General features: G+C 62.2%; 2 non-coding genes across 2 annotated transcripts in view; both read left to right on the top strand.

Annotated features, from left to right (window-relative positions):
* Positions 1–11432: 11432 nt before the first annotated feature.
* Positions 11433–13247, top strand: LOC142790484 (small subunit ribosomal RNA). The gene has a single exon (XR_012889542.1). It is a non-coding gene; the product is annotated as a small subunit ribosomal RNA (ribosomal RNA).
* Positions 13248–14966: 1719 nt separating this feature from the next.
* LOC142790558 (5.8S ribosomal RNA) overlaps positions 14967–15000 on the top strand; it is a 153-nt gene continuing 119 nt past the window's right edge. Inside the window, exon 1 of the ribosomal RNA XR_012889603.1 lies at positions 14967–15000. This exon is cut by the window's right edge and continues 119 nt beyond it. This is a non-coding gene — a ribosomal RNA (5.8S ribosomal RNA).

The raw sequence follows: 15000 nt of genomic DNA, 5'->3' as shown, positions 1-15000 counted from the left end.
TAGCGAACTTGTGCCACGAGCAACAGGTCACTAAAAGCCTATAGATGACGGTGTTGGAGGAAAAGAAAAATATCGAGAAAGCACTGCGGTGTGCCGTGCGTAGGGACGGGCGCGCGTGCCACATGCCGCCGAAATATGGGTGTCGGAGAAAACAGAGTGCCGCGCGTAACGAGGGGCGCGCGTGTTACAGAGAGATATGCCCAAACGCATGAAAGTGTACGCAGGTGTCCTAAGGCAGTTTTTTTTTTTTTCCTCATTTTGATGTCGCCCCGGCTGACGCGGTTTTCGTTTTTCCGTGCCGCCCCGGCTGACGCAGTTTTTGCGCCGCCCCGGCTGACGCGGTTTTTGCGCCGCCCCGGCTGACGCGGTTTTCGCGCCGCCCCGGCTGACGCGGTTTTCGCGCCGCCCCGGCTGACGCGGTTTTTGCGTCGCCCCGGCTGACGCGGTTCGGACTTTGCACTTTTTGGCTCACCCCGGCTGGCGGCCCACTCACTCGATCGCCAGGTCTGTTTGCCCCGGTGGTTCCACCGCCAGGCTTAAGCGCGAACTTTTTTTGTTTGTTTTCTTTTGATTAAGCGCAAGCTTTTTTCTTTGTTTTCTTTTGATTAAGCGCGGGCTTTTTTCTTTGTTTTTTTTTTTATTTCGCCCCGGCAGACGCGGTTTTTGCGCCGCCCCGGCTGACGCGGTTTTTGCCGCCCCGGCTGACGCAGTTCGGACTTAGCACTTTTCGGCTGTGCCTGGCTGGCGGCCCACTCACTCGATCGCCATGTCTGTTTGCCACAGTTTTCCCGGTGGTGCCGCACCCGGGCTCGCCCCGGCTGACGCAGTTTTCGCGCCGCCCCGGCTGACGCGGTTTCGTGCCGCCCCGGCAGACGCGGTTTTCGCGCCGCCCCGGCTGACGCGGTTTCGTGCCGCCCCGGCAGACGCAGTTCGGACTTAGCACTTTTCGGCTGTGCCTGGCTGGCGGCCCACTCACTCGATCGCCATGTCTGTTTGCCACAGTTTTCCCGGTGGTGCCGCACCCGGGCTCGCCCCGGCTGACGCAGTTTTCGCGCCGCCCCGGCTGACGCGGTTTCGTGCCGCCCCGGCAGACGCGGTTTTCGCGCCGCCCCGGCTGACGCGGTTTCGTGCCGCCCCGGCAGACGCAGTTCGGACTTAGCACTTTTCGGCTGTGCCTGGCTGGCGGCCCACTCACTCGATCGCCATGTCTGTTTGCCACAGTTTTCCCGGTGGTGCCGCACCCGGGCTCGCCCCGGCTGACGCAGTTTTCGCGCCGCCCCGGCTGACGCGGTTTCGTGCCGCCCCGGCAGACGCGGTTTTCGCGCCGCCCCGGCTGACGCGGTTTCGTGCCGCCCCGGCAGACGCAGTTCGGACTTAGCACTTTTCGGCTGTGCCTGGCTGGCGGCCCACTCACTCGATCGCCATGTCTGTTTGCCACAGTTTTCCCGGTGGTGCCGCACCCGGGCTCGCCCCGGCAGACGCGTTTTTTTTTTTCTTTCGCCCCGGCTGACGCAGTTTTCGCGCCGCCCCGGCTGACGCGGTTTCGTGCCGCCCCGGCAGACGCGGTTTTTTGCGCCGCCCCGGCTGACGCGGTTTTTGCCGCCCCGGCTGACGCAGTTCGGACTTAGCACTTTTCGGCTGTGCCTGGCTGGCGGCCCACTCACTCGATCGCCATGTCTGTTTGCCACAGTTTTCCCGGTGGTGCCGCACCCGGGCTCGCCCCGGCTGACGCAGTTTTCGCGCCGCCCCGGCTGACGCGGTTTCGTGCCGCCCCGGCAGACGCGGTTTTCGCGCCGCCCCGGCTGACGCGGTTTCGTGCCGCCCCGGCAGACGCAGTTCGGACTTAGCACTTTTCGGCTGTGCCTGGCTGGCGGCCCACTCACTCAATCGCCATGTCTGTTTGCCACAGTTTTCCCGGTGGTGCCGCACCCGGGCTCGCCCCGGCTGACGCAGTTTTCGCGCCGCCCCGGCTGACGCGGTTTTTGCCGCCCCGGCTGACGCAGTTCGGACTTAGCACTTTTCGGCTGTGCCTGGCTGGCGGCCCACTCACTCGATCGCCATGTCTGTTTGCCACAGTTTTCCCGGTGGTGCCGCACCCGGGCTCGCCCCGGCTGACGCAGTTTTCGCGCCGCCCCGGCTGACGCGGTTTCGCGCCGCCCCGGCTGACGCGGTTTCGTGCCGCCCCGGCAGACGCGGTTTTCGCGCCGCCCCGGCTGACGCGGTTTTTGCGTCGCCCCGGCTGACACGGTTCGGACTTTGCACTTTTCGGCTGTGCCTGGCTGGCGGCCCACTCACTCGATCGCCATGTCTGTTTGCCACAGTTTTCCCGGTGGTGCCGCACCCGGGCTCGCCCCGGCTGACGCAGTTTTCGCGCCGCCCCGGCTGACGCGGTTTCGTGCCGCCCCGGCAGACGCGGTTTTCGCGCCGCCCCGGCTGACGCGGTTTCGTGCCGCCCCGGCAGACGCAGTTCGGACTTAGCACTTTTCGGCTGTGCCTGGCTGGCGGCCCACTCACTCGATCGCCATGTCTGTTTGCCACAGTTTTCCCGGTGGTGCCGCACCCGGGCTCGCCCCGGCTGACGCAGTTTTCGCGCCGCCCCGGCTGACGCGGTTTCGTGCCGCCCCGGCAGACGCGGTTTTCGCGCCGCCCCGGCTGACGCGGTTTCGTGCCGCCCCGGCAGACGCAGTTCGGACTTAGCACTTTTCGGCTGTGCCTGGCTGGCGGCCCACTCACTCGATCGCCATGTCTGTTTGCCACAGTTTTCCCGGTGGTGCCGCACCCGGGCTCGCCCCGGCTGACGCAGTTTTCGCGCCGCCCCGGCTGACGCGGTTTCGTGCCGCCCCGGCAGACGCGGTTTTCGCGCCGCCCCGGCTGACGCGGTTTCGTGCCGCCCCGGCAGACGCAGTTCGGACTTAGCACTTTTCGGCTGTGCCTGGCTGGCGGCCCACTCACTCAATCGCCATGTCTGTTTGCCACAGTTTTCCCGGTGGTGCCGCACCCGGGCTCGCCCCGGCTGACGCAGTTTTCGCGCCGCCCCGGCTGACGCGGTTTCGTGCCGCCCCGGCAGACGCGGTTTTCGCGCCGCCCCGGCTGACGCGGTTTCGTGCCGCCCCGGCAGACGCAGTTCGGACTTAGCACTTTTCGGCTGTGCCTGGCTGGCGGCCCACTCACTCGATCGCCATGTCTGTTTGCCACAGTTTTCCCGGTGGTGCCGCACCCGGGCTCGCCCCGGCAGACGCGTTTTTTTTTTCTTTCGCCCCGGCTGACGCAGTTTTCGCGCCGCCCCGGCTGACGCGGTTTCGTGCCGCCCCGGCAGACGCGGTTTTTTGCGCCGCCCCGGCTGACGCGGTTTTTGCCGCCCCGGCTGACGCAGTTCGGACTTAGCACTTTTCGGCTGTGCCTGGCTGGCGGCCCACTCACTCGATCGCCATGTCTGTTTGCCACAGTTTTCCCGGTGGTGCCGCACCCGGGCTCGCCCCGGCAGACGCGTTTTTTTTTTCTTTCGCCCCGGCAGACGTGGTTCCCCCCCCCCCCCCTTTTCGCTCGCCCCGGCTGACGAGGTTTTCGCGCCGCCCCGGCTGACGCAGTTTTCGCGCCGCCCCGGCTGACGCGGTTTCGTGCCGCCCCGGCTGACGCGGTTTTCGCGCCGCCCCGGCTGACGCGGTTTTTGCGTCGCCCCGGCTGACACGGTTCGGACTTTGCACTTTTCGGCTGTGCCTGGCTGGCGGCCCACTCACTCGATCGCCATGTCTGTTTGCCACAGTTTTCCCGGTGGTGCCGCACCCGGGCTCGCCCCGGCTGACGCAGTTTTCGCGCCGCCCCGGCTGACGCGGTTTCGTGCCGCCCCGGCAGACGCGGTTTTCGCGCCGCCCCGGCTGACGCGGTTTCGTGCCGCCCCGGCAGACGCAGTTCGGACTTAGCACTTTTCGGCTGTGCCTGGCTGGCGGCCCACTCACTCGATCGCCATGTCTGTTTGCCACAGTTTTCCCGGTGGTGCCGCACCCGGGCTCGCCCCGGCTGACGCAGTTTTCGCGCCGCCCCGGCTGACGCGGTTTCGTGCCGCCCCGGCAGACGCGGTTTTCGCGCCGCCCCGGCTGACGCGGTTTCGTGCCGCCCCGGCAGACGCAGTTCGGACTTAGCACTTTTCGGCTGTGCCTGGCTGGCGGCCCACTCACTCGATCGCCATGTCTGTTTGCCACAGTTTTCCCGGTGGTGCCGCACCCGGGCTCGCCCCGGCAGACGCGTTTTTTTTTTTTCTTTTGCCCCGGCTGACGCAGTTTTCGCGCCGCCCCGGCTGACGCGGTTTCGTGCCGCCCCGGCAGACGCGGTTTTTTGCGCCGCCCCGGCTGACGCGGTTTTTGCCGCCCCGGCTGACGCAGTTCGGACTTAGCACTTTTCGGCTGTGCCTGGCTGGCGGCCCACTCACTCGATCGCCATGTCTGTTTGCCACAGTTTTCCCGGTGGTGCCGCACCCGGGCTCGCCCCGGCTGACGCAGTTTTCGCGCCGCCCCGGCTGACGCGGTTTCGTGCCGCCCCGGCAGACGCGGTTTTCGCGCCGCCCCGGCTGACGCGGTTTCGTGCCGCCCCGGCAGACGCAGTTCGGACTTAGCACTTTTCGGCTGTGCCTGGCTGGCGGCCAACTCACTCGATCGCCATGTCTGTTTGCCACAGTTTTCCCGGTGGTGCCGCACCCGGGCTCGCCCCGGCTGACGCAGTTTTCGCGCCGCCCCGGCTGACGCGGTTTCGTGCCGCCCCGGCAGACGCGGTTTTCGCGCCGCCCCGGCTGACGCGGTTTCGTGCCGCCCCGGCAGACGCAGTTCGGACTTAGCACTTTTCGGCTGTGCCTGGCTGGCGGCCCACTCACTCGATCGCCATGTCTGTTTGCCACAGTTTTCCCGGTGGTGCCGCACCCGGGCTCGCCCCGGCAGACGCGTTTTTTTTTTCTTTCGCCCCGGCTGACGCAGTTTTCGCGCCGCCCCGGCTGACGCGGTTTCGTGCCGCCCCGGCAGACGCGGTTTTTTTGCGCCGCCCCGGCTGACGCGGTTTTTGCCGCCCCGGCTGACGCAGTTCGGACTTGGCACTTTTTGGCTGAGCCTGGCTGGTGGCCCACTCACTCGATCGCCATGTCTGTTAGCCACAGTTTTCCCGGTGGTGCCGCACCCGGGCTCGCCCCGGCTGACGCAGTTTTCGCGCCGCCCCGGCAGACGCGGTTTTCGCGCCGCCCCGGCTGACGCGGTTTTTGCCGCCCCGGCTGACGCAGTTCGGACTTGGCACTTTTTGGGCTGAGCCTGGCTGGCGGCCCACTCACTCGATCGCCATGTCTGTTTGCCACAGTCTTCCCGGTGGTGCCGCACCCGGGCTCGCCCCGGCAGACGCGTTTTTTTTTTCTTTCGCCCCGGCAGACGTGGTTCCCCCCCCCCCCCCCTTTTCGCTCGCCCCGGCTGACGAGGTTTTCGCGCCGCCCCGGCTGACGCAGTTTTCGCGCCGCCCCGGCTGACGCGGTTTCGTGCCGCCCCGGCTGACGCGGTTTTCGCGCCGCCCCGGCTGACGCGGTTTTTGCGTCGCCCCGGCTGACACGGTTCGGACTTTGCACTTTTCGGCTGTGCCTGGCTGGCGGCCCACTCACTCGATCGCCATGTCTGTTTGCCACAGTTTTCCCGGTGGTGCCGCACCCGGGCTTGCCCCGGCAGACGCGTTTTTTTTTTTTCTTTTCGCCCCGGCTGACGCAGTTTTCGCCCCGCCCCGGCTGACGCGGTTTCGTGCCGCCCCGGCAGACGCGGTTTTTTGCGCCGCCCCGGCTGACGCGGTTTTTGCCGCCCCGGCTGACGCAGTTCGGACTTTGCACTTTTTGGCTGAGCCTGGCTGGCGGCCCACTCACTCGATCGCCATGTCTGTTTGCCACAGTTTTCCCGGTGGTGCCGCACCCGGGCTCGCCCCGGCAGACGCGTTTTTTTTTTTCCTTCGCCCCGGCAGACGTGGTTCCCCCCCCCCCCTCCGTCTTTCTTTTTGTTTTTTTTTTTCGCCGCGGCTGAAGAGGATTTTTCGGTGCCTCGACGCCCCGGTAGTCGCGGTTTTTCCGTTTCCGCACGGCCCCGGCTGACGCTGCTCGGTCACAGTCGCCTTTTGTGAGGATTGCAGACTTCTTGAGCGCGGGTGTTTTTTTTTTGTTGTTGTTGTTGTTTTATTACGCATTCGCTCCAGCAGACGCTGTTTAGACTTTTTGTTTCCTCTTTTATCCTGCGACGAGGTGACGAGGTTTATTCGGTGCCCCGCCGCCCCGGCTGAAGTGATTTTTCCTGTCCCGTGCCGCCCCGGCTGACGCGGTTGGGACTTCGCGTTTGTTCGGCCGCCACGGGTTTTGGCGCACTCGCTCGGTTGCTTGTTGTTGCCACTTGTTGCGAACCCAGGTTTCTTGAGCGAGCGCGGGCGTTTTTTCTTCCTTTCTTTCTTTGTTCTATGTGTTAGCGAATCGGCCTTTAATATCACACGAGGACTCACAACCAACAATTTTCAGTTTGAAGTGTAAAAAATCTGCAGGTGTTGACGTAACTGACTTGCCCCGTACCCTTGAGTACATCCATGAAGTTCTCGTAGTACTACTAAATCGCATTATTCCAAGTGGAGAAATTCCCATAAACTTGCAAACCTCTACACGAAAATCGGTGCGCGTGATAAAGTTGAAAATTATCGTCCGATATCAAATGTGCCTTCTATAACACAAATTCTAGGAAAAAAAAAAAAAAACACTTGTTCGCCGTTTTCTGCGCCGTGACTGGCAGCACTCCGGCGAAGCGAAACGGGGTCGATTCGAGCACGATATCGGCGTCTTTCGACGTGCTCGCCGGCGACCGTCGCACGAGTACGTCGCACGAGCGCGTCTGCCGGGGCGCCGTTTGCGAAGCCGACGCAAAAGTGGGAACCGCCGCTCGGATGATCGCCGCTTTCGGCAGAGTGAGTGTTGGCACTCCGGGGAAGCGAAACAGCGTGAATGCGCCCACGAAATCGGCGTATTTTGAAGTGCCCGCCGGCGACCGTCGCACGAGTACGGTAAACCGCGTCAGCCGGGGCGTAGTTCGGGACGCCGACGAAAAAGTGGGAAGCGCAACTCGGATCTTCGCCGTTTTTGCAGGAGTGAGTGGCGGCCCTCCTGCGAGACCAAGAAGCATCGATTCGTGCACGAATTCGGCGCCTTTCGACGTGATCGCCGGCGACCGTCGCTCGAGTAGGGCAAACCGCGTCTGCCGGGGCGGGCTTCGGGACGCCGATGCGAAAGTGGGAAACGCTGCTCGGATGTTCGCCGTTTTTGGCCGAGTGAGTGCTGGCACTCGGGCGAAGCCAAACGGGGCCGATTACGGCACGATATCGGCGTCTTTCGACGTGCCCGGCGGCGACCGTCGCACGAGTACGGTAAACCGCGTCAGCCCGGGCGGAGTTCGGGACGCCGATGCGAAAGTGGAGAACGCCGCTCGGATCTTCGCCGTTTTTGGAGGAGTGAGTGGCGGCACTCCGGAGAAGCCAAGGAGCGCCAATTAGCGCACGATATCGGCGTCTTTCGACGCGCTCGCCGGCGACCGTCGAACGAGTAGGGCAAACCGCGTCTGCCGGGGCGGGGTTTACGACGCCGACGCAAAAGTGGGAACCGCCGCTCGGATGTTGGCCGTTTTTGGCAGAGTGAGTGCTGGCACACCGGCGACGCGAAAGAGCGCGAAAGCGCCCACGAAAGTGGCGTATTTGGACGTGCTTGACGGCGACCGCTGCAGGAGTACGAAAAACCACGTCAGCCGGGGCGAGCGACCCACGGCGGTCTGGGTGCTTATCGCTGCTATTATAGGGGCACCCCGGCAGACGCAGAAAAAAAAAATTTTTTTTCGACCTTCTTTTTTGCTGGTCGAGCTCGGGTAACCCAGGTCGCAATGGGAGCCGCGCACGAAAGCGGCGTCGCGAGACGCGTTCGCGGTCGCTAGTCGCACGAGCTCGGCAACCGCGTCAGCCGGCGCGGAGTTCGGGATGCCGACGGCTAAGTGGGTACCGCTGCTCGGATGTTCGCCGTTTTTGGCCGAGTGAGTGCTGGCACTCCGGCGAAGCGAAACGGGGCCGATTCGGGCACGATATCGGCGTATTTCGACGTGCTCGCCGGCGACCGTCGCACGAGTACGGCAAAGCGCGTCTGCCGGGGCGAGGTTTGCGATGCCGACGAAAAAGTGGGAAGCGCCGCTCGGATCTTCGCCGTTTTTGCAGGAGTGAGTGGCGGCCCTCCTGCGAGACCAAGAAGCATCGACTCGCGCACGATATCGGTGTCTTTCGACGTGCCCGCCGGCCACCGCCGCACGAGTACGGCAAACCGCGTATGCCGGGGCGGGGTTGGCGACGCCGACGCAAAAGTGGGAACCGCCACTAGGATGTTCGCCGTTTTTGGCAGAGTGAGTGCTGGCACACCGGCGACGCGAAAGAGCGCGAAAGCGCCCACGAAAGTGGCGTATTTGGACGTGCTTGACGGCGACCGCTGCAGGAGTACGAAAAACCACGTCAGCCGGGGCGAGCGACCCACGGCGGTCTGGGTGCTTATCGCTGCTATTATAGGGGCACCCCGGCAGACGCAGAAAAAAAAAATTTTTTTTCGACCTTCTTTTTTGCTGGTCGAGCTCGGGTAACCCAGGTCGCAATGGGAGCCGCGCACGAAAGCGGCGTCGCGAGACGCGTTCGCGGTCGCTAGTCGCACGAGCTCGGCAACCGCGTCAGCCGGCGCGGAGTTCGGGATGCCGACGGCTAAGTGGGTACCGCTGCTCGGATGTTCGCCGTTTTTGGCCGAGTGAGTGCTGGCACTCCGGCGAAGCGAAACGGGGCCGATTCGGGCACGATATCGGCGTATTTCGACGTGCTCGCCGGCGACCGTCGCACGAGTACGGCAAAGCGCGTCTGCCGGGGCGAGGTTTGCGATGCCGACGAAAAAGTGGGAAGCGCCGCTCGGATCTTCGCCGTTTTTGCAGGAGTGAGTGGCGGCCCTCCTGCGAGACCAAGAAGCATCGACTCGCGCACGATATCGGTGTCTTTCGACGTGCCCGCCGGCCACCGCCGCACGAGTACGGCAAACCGCGTATGCCGGGGCGGGGTTGGCGACGCCGACGCAAAAGTGGGAACCGCCACTAGGATGTTCGCCGTTTTTGGCAGAGTGAGTGCTGGCACTCCGGCGAAGCGAAAGAGCGCGAATGCGCCCACGAAAGTGGCGTGTTTGGACGTGCTTGACGACGACCACCGCAGGAAAACGAAAAACCACGTCAGCCGGGGCGAGCGACCCATGGCGGTCTGGGTGCTTATCGCTGCTATTATAGGGGCACCCCGGCAGACGCAAAAAAAAAAAAAATTTTTTTTCGACATTCTTTCTTGCTCGTCGACCTCGGGTGACCCAGGTCGCAGTGGGAGCCGCGCACGAAAGCGGCGTCGCGAGACGGCTTCGCGGTCGCTAGTCGCACGAGCTCGGCAACCGCGTCTGCCGGGGCGGAGTTCGGGACGCCGACGGCTAAGTGGGAACCGCCGCTCGGATGTTCGCCGTTTGTGGCCGAGTGAGTGCTGGCACTCCGGCGAAGCCAAACGGGGCCGATTCCGGCACGATATCGGCGTCTTTCTACGTGCTCGCCGGCGACCGTCGCACGAGTACGGCAAAGTGCGTCTGCCGGGGCGGGGTTTGCGACGCGTACGCAATAGTGAGAACCGTCGCTCGGATGTTCGTCGTCTTTCGCCGAGCCAGTGCTGGCACTCCGGCGAAGCCGAACGGAGCCGATTCGGGCACGATATCGGCGTCTTTCCACGTGCTCGCCGGCGACCGTCGCACGAGTACGGTAAACCGCGTCAGCCGGGGCGGAGTTCGGGACGCCGATGCGAAAGTGGGAAGCGCCGCTCGGATCTTCGCCGTTTTTGGAGGAGTCAGTGGCGGCACTCCGGTGAAGCCAAGGTGCGCCAATTCGCGCACGATATCGGCGTCTTTCGACGTGCCCGCCGGCCACCGTCGCACGAGTACGGCAAACCTCGTCTGCCGGGGCGGGGTTTGCGACGCCGACGCAAAAGTGGGAACCGCCGCTCGGATGTTCGCCGTTTTTGGCAGAGTGAGTGCTGGCACTCCGGCGAAGCGAAAGAGCGTGAATGCGCCCACGAAAGTAGCGTATTTGGACGTGCTTGACGGCGACCGCCGCAGGAGTACGAAAAACCACGTCAGCCGGGGCGAGCGACCCACGGCGGTCTGGGTGCTTATCGCTGCTATTATAGGGGCACCCCGGCAGACGCAGAAAGAAAAAAAAAAAAATGGGGACATGGCGTGCGTCACCGTGCGGCTTCGCAGCGTTGCCGAAGTCGCCGAGCCCTTCGACTGAGCCGAACGGCGGACAGGGAACGTTGGTCGGCCGTTCTAACCTGTCGGTGCCACGCCGAGACGTCGTTAAGGAAAACCGCGTCGTGGGCCTCTACGACGCCGTCGAGTCGTTGTACGTTTGGTGTCCAGCGTGTCGGCGGCGAGTAGCGGACACGTCGTTCACGACTTCGGTCTTTCGCAGTCGACGCGAACTTGCGGAGAGTCGTGGTGCCTCACGTTTTCGGCAGAAACCGCGGCGGAATTTTCCCGTGCGTGCGCGCACGACCTCGGTGCTGTGCCGTCAGCGTAGTGTTGCACAAACTCGTGGCCTACCCAAGGTGCGGTACGTTTGCGGCCGTATCCTCGGTGGGAATTTCGTGAGCAGGGTCGCAAATTCTACGACCTCGGCGGGTTTGAGAGCGACGTAGACTTGTGGCACGCTCAACGTGCCACACGTTTCGGGGCACACCCGCGGTGAAATTTTCTCGAGTACGCTCGTATTAGTGCCCAAGGAGGTCTGGGTACTTATCGCTGCTATTATGTGGGGGTTCTCGTGAGCGGCGTACGCGAAAGCGACCGGGTGTCTGATATGCGGCGGGCTTCGGCCTCGTCAAGCGTGTCCTCGGGTCTGCTCCAGGGGAATCCACGGCAGTCGTCTGCAGCCTCATCCGCTTGATGCGTTAGGGGCTGGTTGTCGGACGGTGCCGTTTTACCACGATATCGAGGTGTGTTCCGTGTCGTCCTCGGGCGATTCAGATGCGAAAGCGCCGAAGACGCGGGCGTGACCCGTCGTCTGGCGGCTTTGCAGTCTCGGCTCCGTTGCTAGTTCCGGCCGGTCCACCGACAGTGCAGCGGGCTTGGGCAACCCGCACGGCGCGACCGAGTCGATGCAACGAAAAAGAGCGAGCATGAACGTGCTTCTTGCCGCACGGCTCCCACTCGTCTTTCGGGAAGGTTGTGCCGTAGCGAGCTCGAACGCCGTCATCTCGGAGTGCAAAATAAGCGTGTTGGGGCGCCTGAAGGTGGCCTCCGCCGCACACAGACTGCGTCCGGCCCGCCGAAGGCGAGGACGGACGCGCAGTCGAACGATTACCTGGTTGATCCTGCCAGTAATCATATGCTTGTCTCAAAGATTAAGCCATGCATGTCTAAGTACATGCCGAAATAAGGCGAAACCGCGAATGGCTCATTAAATCAGTTATGGTTCCTTAGATCGTTTCTTCCTACTTGGATAACTGTGGCAATTCTAGAGCTAATACATGCAGTGAGCCTGGAGCCCTTTGGGTAACGGGTGCTTTTATTAGACCAAGATCGATCGGGTTTCGGCCCGTATTGTGTGGTGACTCTGGATAACTTTGTGCTGATCGCATGGCCACGAGCCGGCGACGTTTCTTTCAAGTGTCTGCCTTATCAACTTTCGATGGTAGGTTACTTGCTTACCATGGTTGTTACGGGTAACGGAGAATCAGGGTTCGATTCCGGAGAGGGAGCCTGAGAAACGGCTACCACATCCAAGGAAGGCAGCAGGCGCGCAAATTACCCACTCCCGGCACGGGGAGGTAGTGACGAAAAATAACAATACGGGACTCTTTTGAGGCCCCGTAATTGAAATGAGTACACTCTAAATCCTTTAACGAGGATCAATTGGAGGGCAAGTCTGGTGCCAGCAGCCGCGGTAATTCCAGCTCCAATAGCGTATACTAAAGCTGCTGCGGTTAAAAAGCTCGTAGTTGGATCTCAGTTCCAGACGAGTAGTGCATCTACCCGATGCGACGGCTCGGACTGAACATCATGCCGGTTCTTTCTTGGTGCACTTCATTGTGTGCCTCGAGATGGCCGGTGCTTTTACTTTGAAAAAATTAGAGTGCTCAACGCAGGCGAGTCGCCTGAATAAACTTGCATGGAATAATAGAACAAGACCTCGTTTCTGTTCTGTTGGTTTTTGGAATACGAGGTAATGATTAAGAGGGACGGACGGGGGCATTCGTATTGCGGCGCTAGAGGTGAAATTCTTGGACCGTCGCAAGACGAACTACTGCGAAAGCATTTGCCAAGAATGTTTTCATTGATCAAGAACGAAAGTCAGAGGTTCGAAGGCGATCAGATACCGCCCTAGTTCTGACCATAAACGATGCCAACCAGCGATCCGCCTGAGTTACTCAAATGACTCGGCGGGCAGCTTCCGGGAAACCAAAGTATTTGGGTTCCGGGGGAAGTATGGTTGCAAAGCTGAAACTTAAAGGAATTGACGGAAGGGCACCACCAGGAGTGGAGCCTGCGGCTTAATTTGACTCAACACGGGAAAACTTACCCGGCCCGGACACTGGGAGGATTGACAGATTGAGAGCTCTTTCTTGATTCGGTGGATGGTGGTGCATGGCCGTTCTTAGTTGGTGGAGCGATTTGTCTGGTTAATTCCGATAACGAACGAGACTCTAGCCTATTAAATAGGTGCGGGGTTCCCAGCACCTTACAACCTTCTTAGAGGGACAAGCGGCTCCTAGCCGCACGAAACAGAGCAATAACAGGTCTGTGATGCCCTTAGATGTCCGGGGCCGCACGCGCGCTACACTGAAGGAAGCAGCGTGTCTTTATCCCTGTCTGAAAAGACTGGGTAACCCGTGGAACTTCTTTCGTGATTGGGATAGGGGCTTGCAATTGTTCCCCTTGAACGAGGAATTCCCAGTAAGCGCGAGTCATAAGCTCGCGTTGATTACGTCCCTGCCCTTTGTACACACCGCCCGTCGCTACTACCGATTGAATGATTTAGTGAGGTCTTCGGACCGATGTCCGGCGCGGCCTTTCGGTTGCGCCGGTCTGTTGGAAAGATGACCAAACTTGATCATTTAGAGGAAGTAAAAGTCGTAACAAGGTTTCCGTAGGTGAACCTGCGGAAGGATCATTAACGGATTGTGAAGGGTGAGCGCCTCAGCTGCGTCTGCGCCCGACACTTTCTGCCGCTGACCCCGTTTGGACGCGGGGTCGGCTTTTCCCCACGGGGCTGCCTGAATGTGGAGCGGCACCCCGTGACAAATTGTTGCGCCCAGCGGACGCCAACACCGCGACCTTGGACGGTCGGCCAGGTGGCGGACGCGGGTACAAACGGCGCAACGCACTCATAGGTCGGCTTTCGACCCGCCACTGCACCGTGGCTCGAAGCGCTCGAAATGCGCGACCCGACCGCTGCGGGACCGCCTAGTACTGTAAACAGGAGCGGCGGAGCGCGAACGGCGAGTCGTGGTTACGTCGGTAGAAGGCGAGGCTGCGCGTTCCCGAAACGCCAGCCGAGTGCCCTCCCGACCGTTCGAGCGTGCAAGAACGAGACCCGACAATCGCGCGGCGACTGCCAAGTACGAGAGGAACGGCACAAGCGTCGGCGGTCGGTCAAGGAACTGGCGATGTGACGGGTCCGCTGTGCACCAGTGCATACCGTCCCGCCGTCCGCGGCAAGCGCCTCCGCGTCCTCGGGTGACGGAGGCTGCCGGTCGGTTCTTGCAGGCGAGGGATCTCGCTGGCACCGGTTCGCGTTGACGCGCGGCCGGTCATGGCACGGCGATGCGACGGCCGAGGTGCGCAGTACTCGATGGAGGAACCGCACGCTCCGATGACCGTCCCGCCCTCCGCGGCGTATGCGTACCGACCGTAATGGTTGCAGCAGCGCCGGCCGGCTTTTGAATTCGCCACACGAAACACGGTGCGAGATCGCGGTTAGGGGAGCGTCGACGTTGCCAGGCGTTTTGCTTGCTGCCGAGGGAAAGGCGGCACGGCCACGTCGCGCTCGTCGCGATTAGCGGGTCTGCGCGCTTTGGGAAGGTGCCGCAACGACTTGCCGAAAGAGGAAGCACGGAAGAACGAGGGACTTGGACGTCCCGACAATTGAACGCACTTGCGGCCAGGCCCTTGCTGGCTTCGTTCTTCCGCCTCGAGTAGGCTCGTACGCGGCTCCGGCGCCGAAAGTGGTCCTTGGCACCGACTTCGGTGGACGTGGGAAGTGCCGCGCAAGTACGGCGCGCCTGGCTCCACCTGTTGGCTAAAGTAGGCAGCCGGATCGGCATTTTGGTGTGCGGTGGCAAACCGTGGATGCGAAAAAAGCTTGTGCGATTTCGTGGAACAAAAAGCGGGGGTCCCCCTTTTTATGCGGAGGAGACCGACCCGCCTGCCGTGGTGAACCGCGACGCCACGGTAAAAACGGGAGAGGCTTGTCGATGGGACCGTGCATCCCGCGCTCCACGGAGGCCGGGAGGCGGCCGCCCGAGGAAATGTGTAGCCGTCGAGGCCCGCATCTGCGTGCACTCTTATCCAAATGGGTGTACCGCAGGCATTTTCTGGTTAGGCGGGCCAATGAGAGCGAGCACACAACGATACCTACGGGTCCGGCTTGGAGAACCGGCTTCGACGCCTCCCGAGTATTTATAGAGGGGTGGACCACGAAAGCACTCGCAAGTAGCGAAAGCGAAACGCCGTCCGAAACACACCGTTTGCTCGATTTGCGGCAGCCGAAAAAGGCGCGGCAGAGTTTTGGAGTCCAAGCGTGCGCTGAAAAGCGCCCTTCTTGGCCACTGTTTGGCCGAGTGCCAGAAACGTTTGGTTTTGACTGTACGGAATTGAACAAACACTTTTTCACGACTCTAAGCGGTGGATCACTCGGTTCTCGGGTC

Source organism: Rhipicephalus microplus, unplaced genomic scaffold (genome assembly GCF_043290135.1).
Source record: "Rhipicephalus microplus isolate Deutch F79 unplaced genomic scaffold, USDA_Rmic scaffold_115, whole genome shotgun sequence".
In the NCBI taxonomy this organism is placed as follows: Eukaryota; Metazoa; Arthropoda; class Arachnida; order Ixodida; family Ixodidae; genus Rhipicephalus; species Rhipicephalus microplus.
The sequence above is the reverse complement of the archived record's forward strand: the minus strand, read 5'-3'. Positions and strand labels throughout refer to the sequence as shown.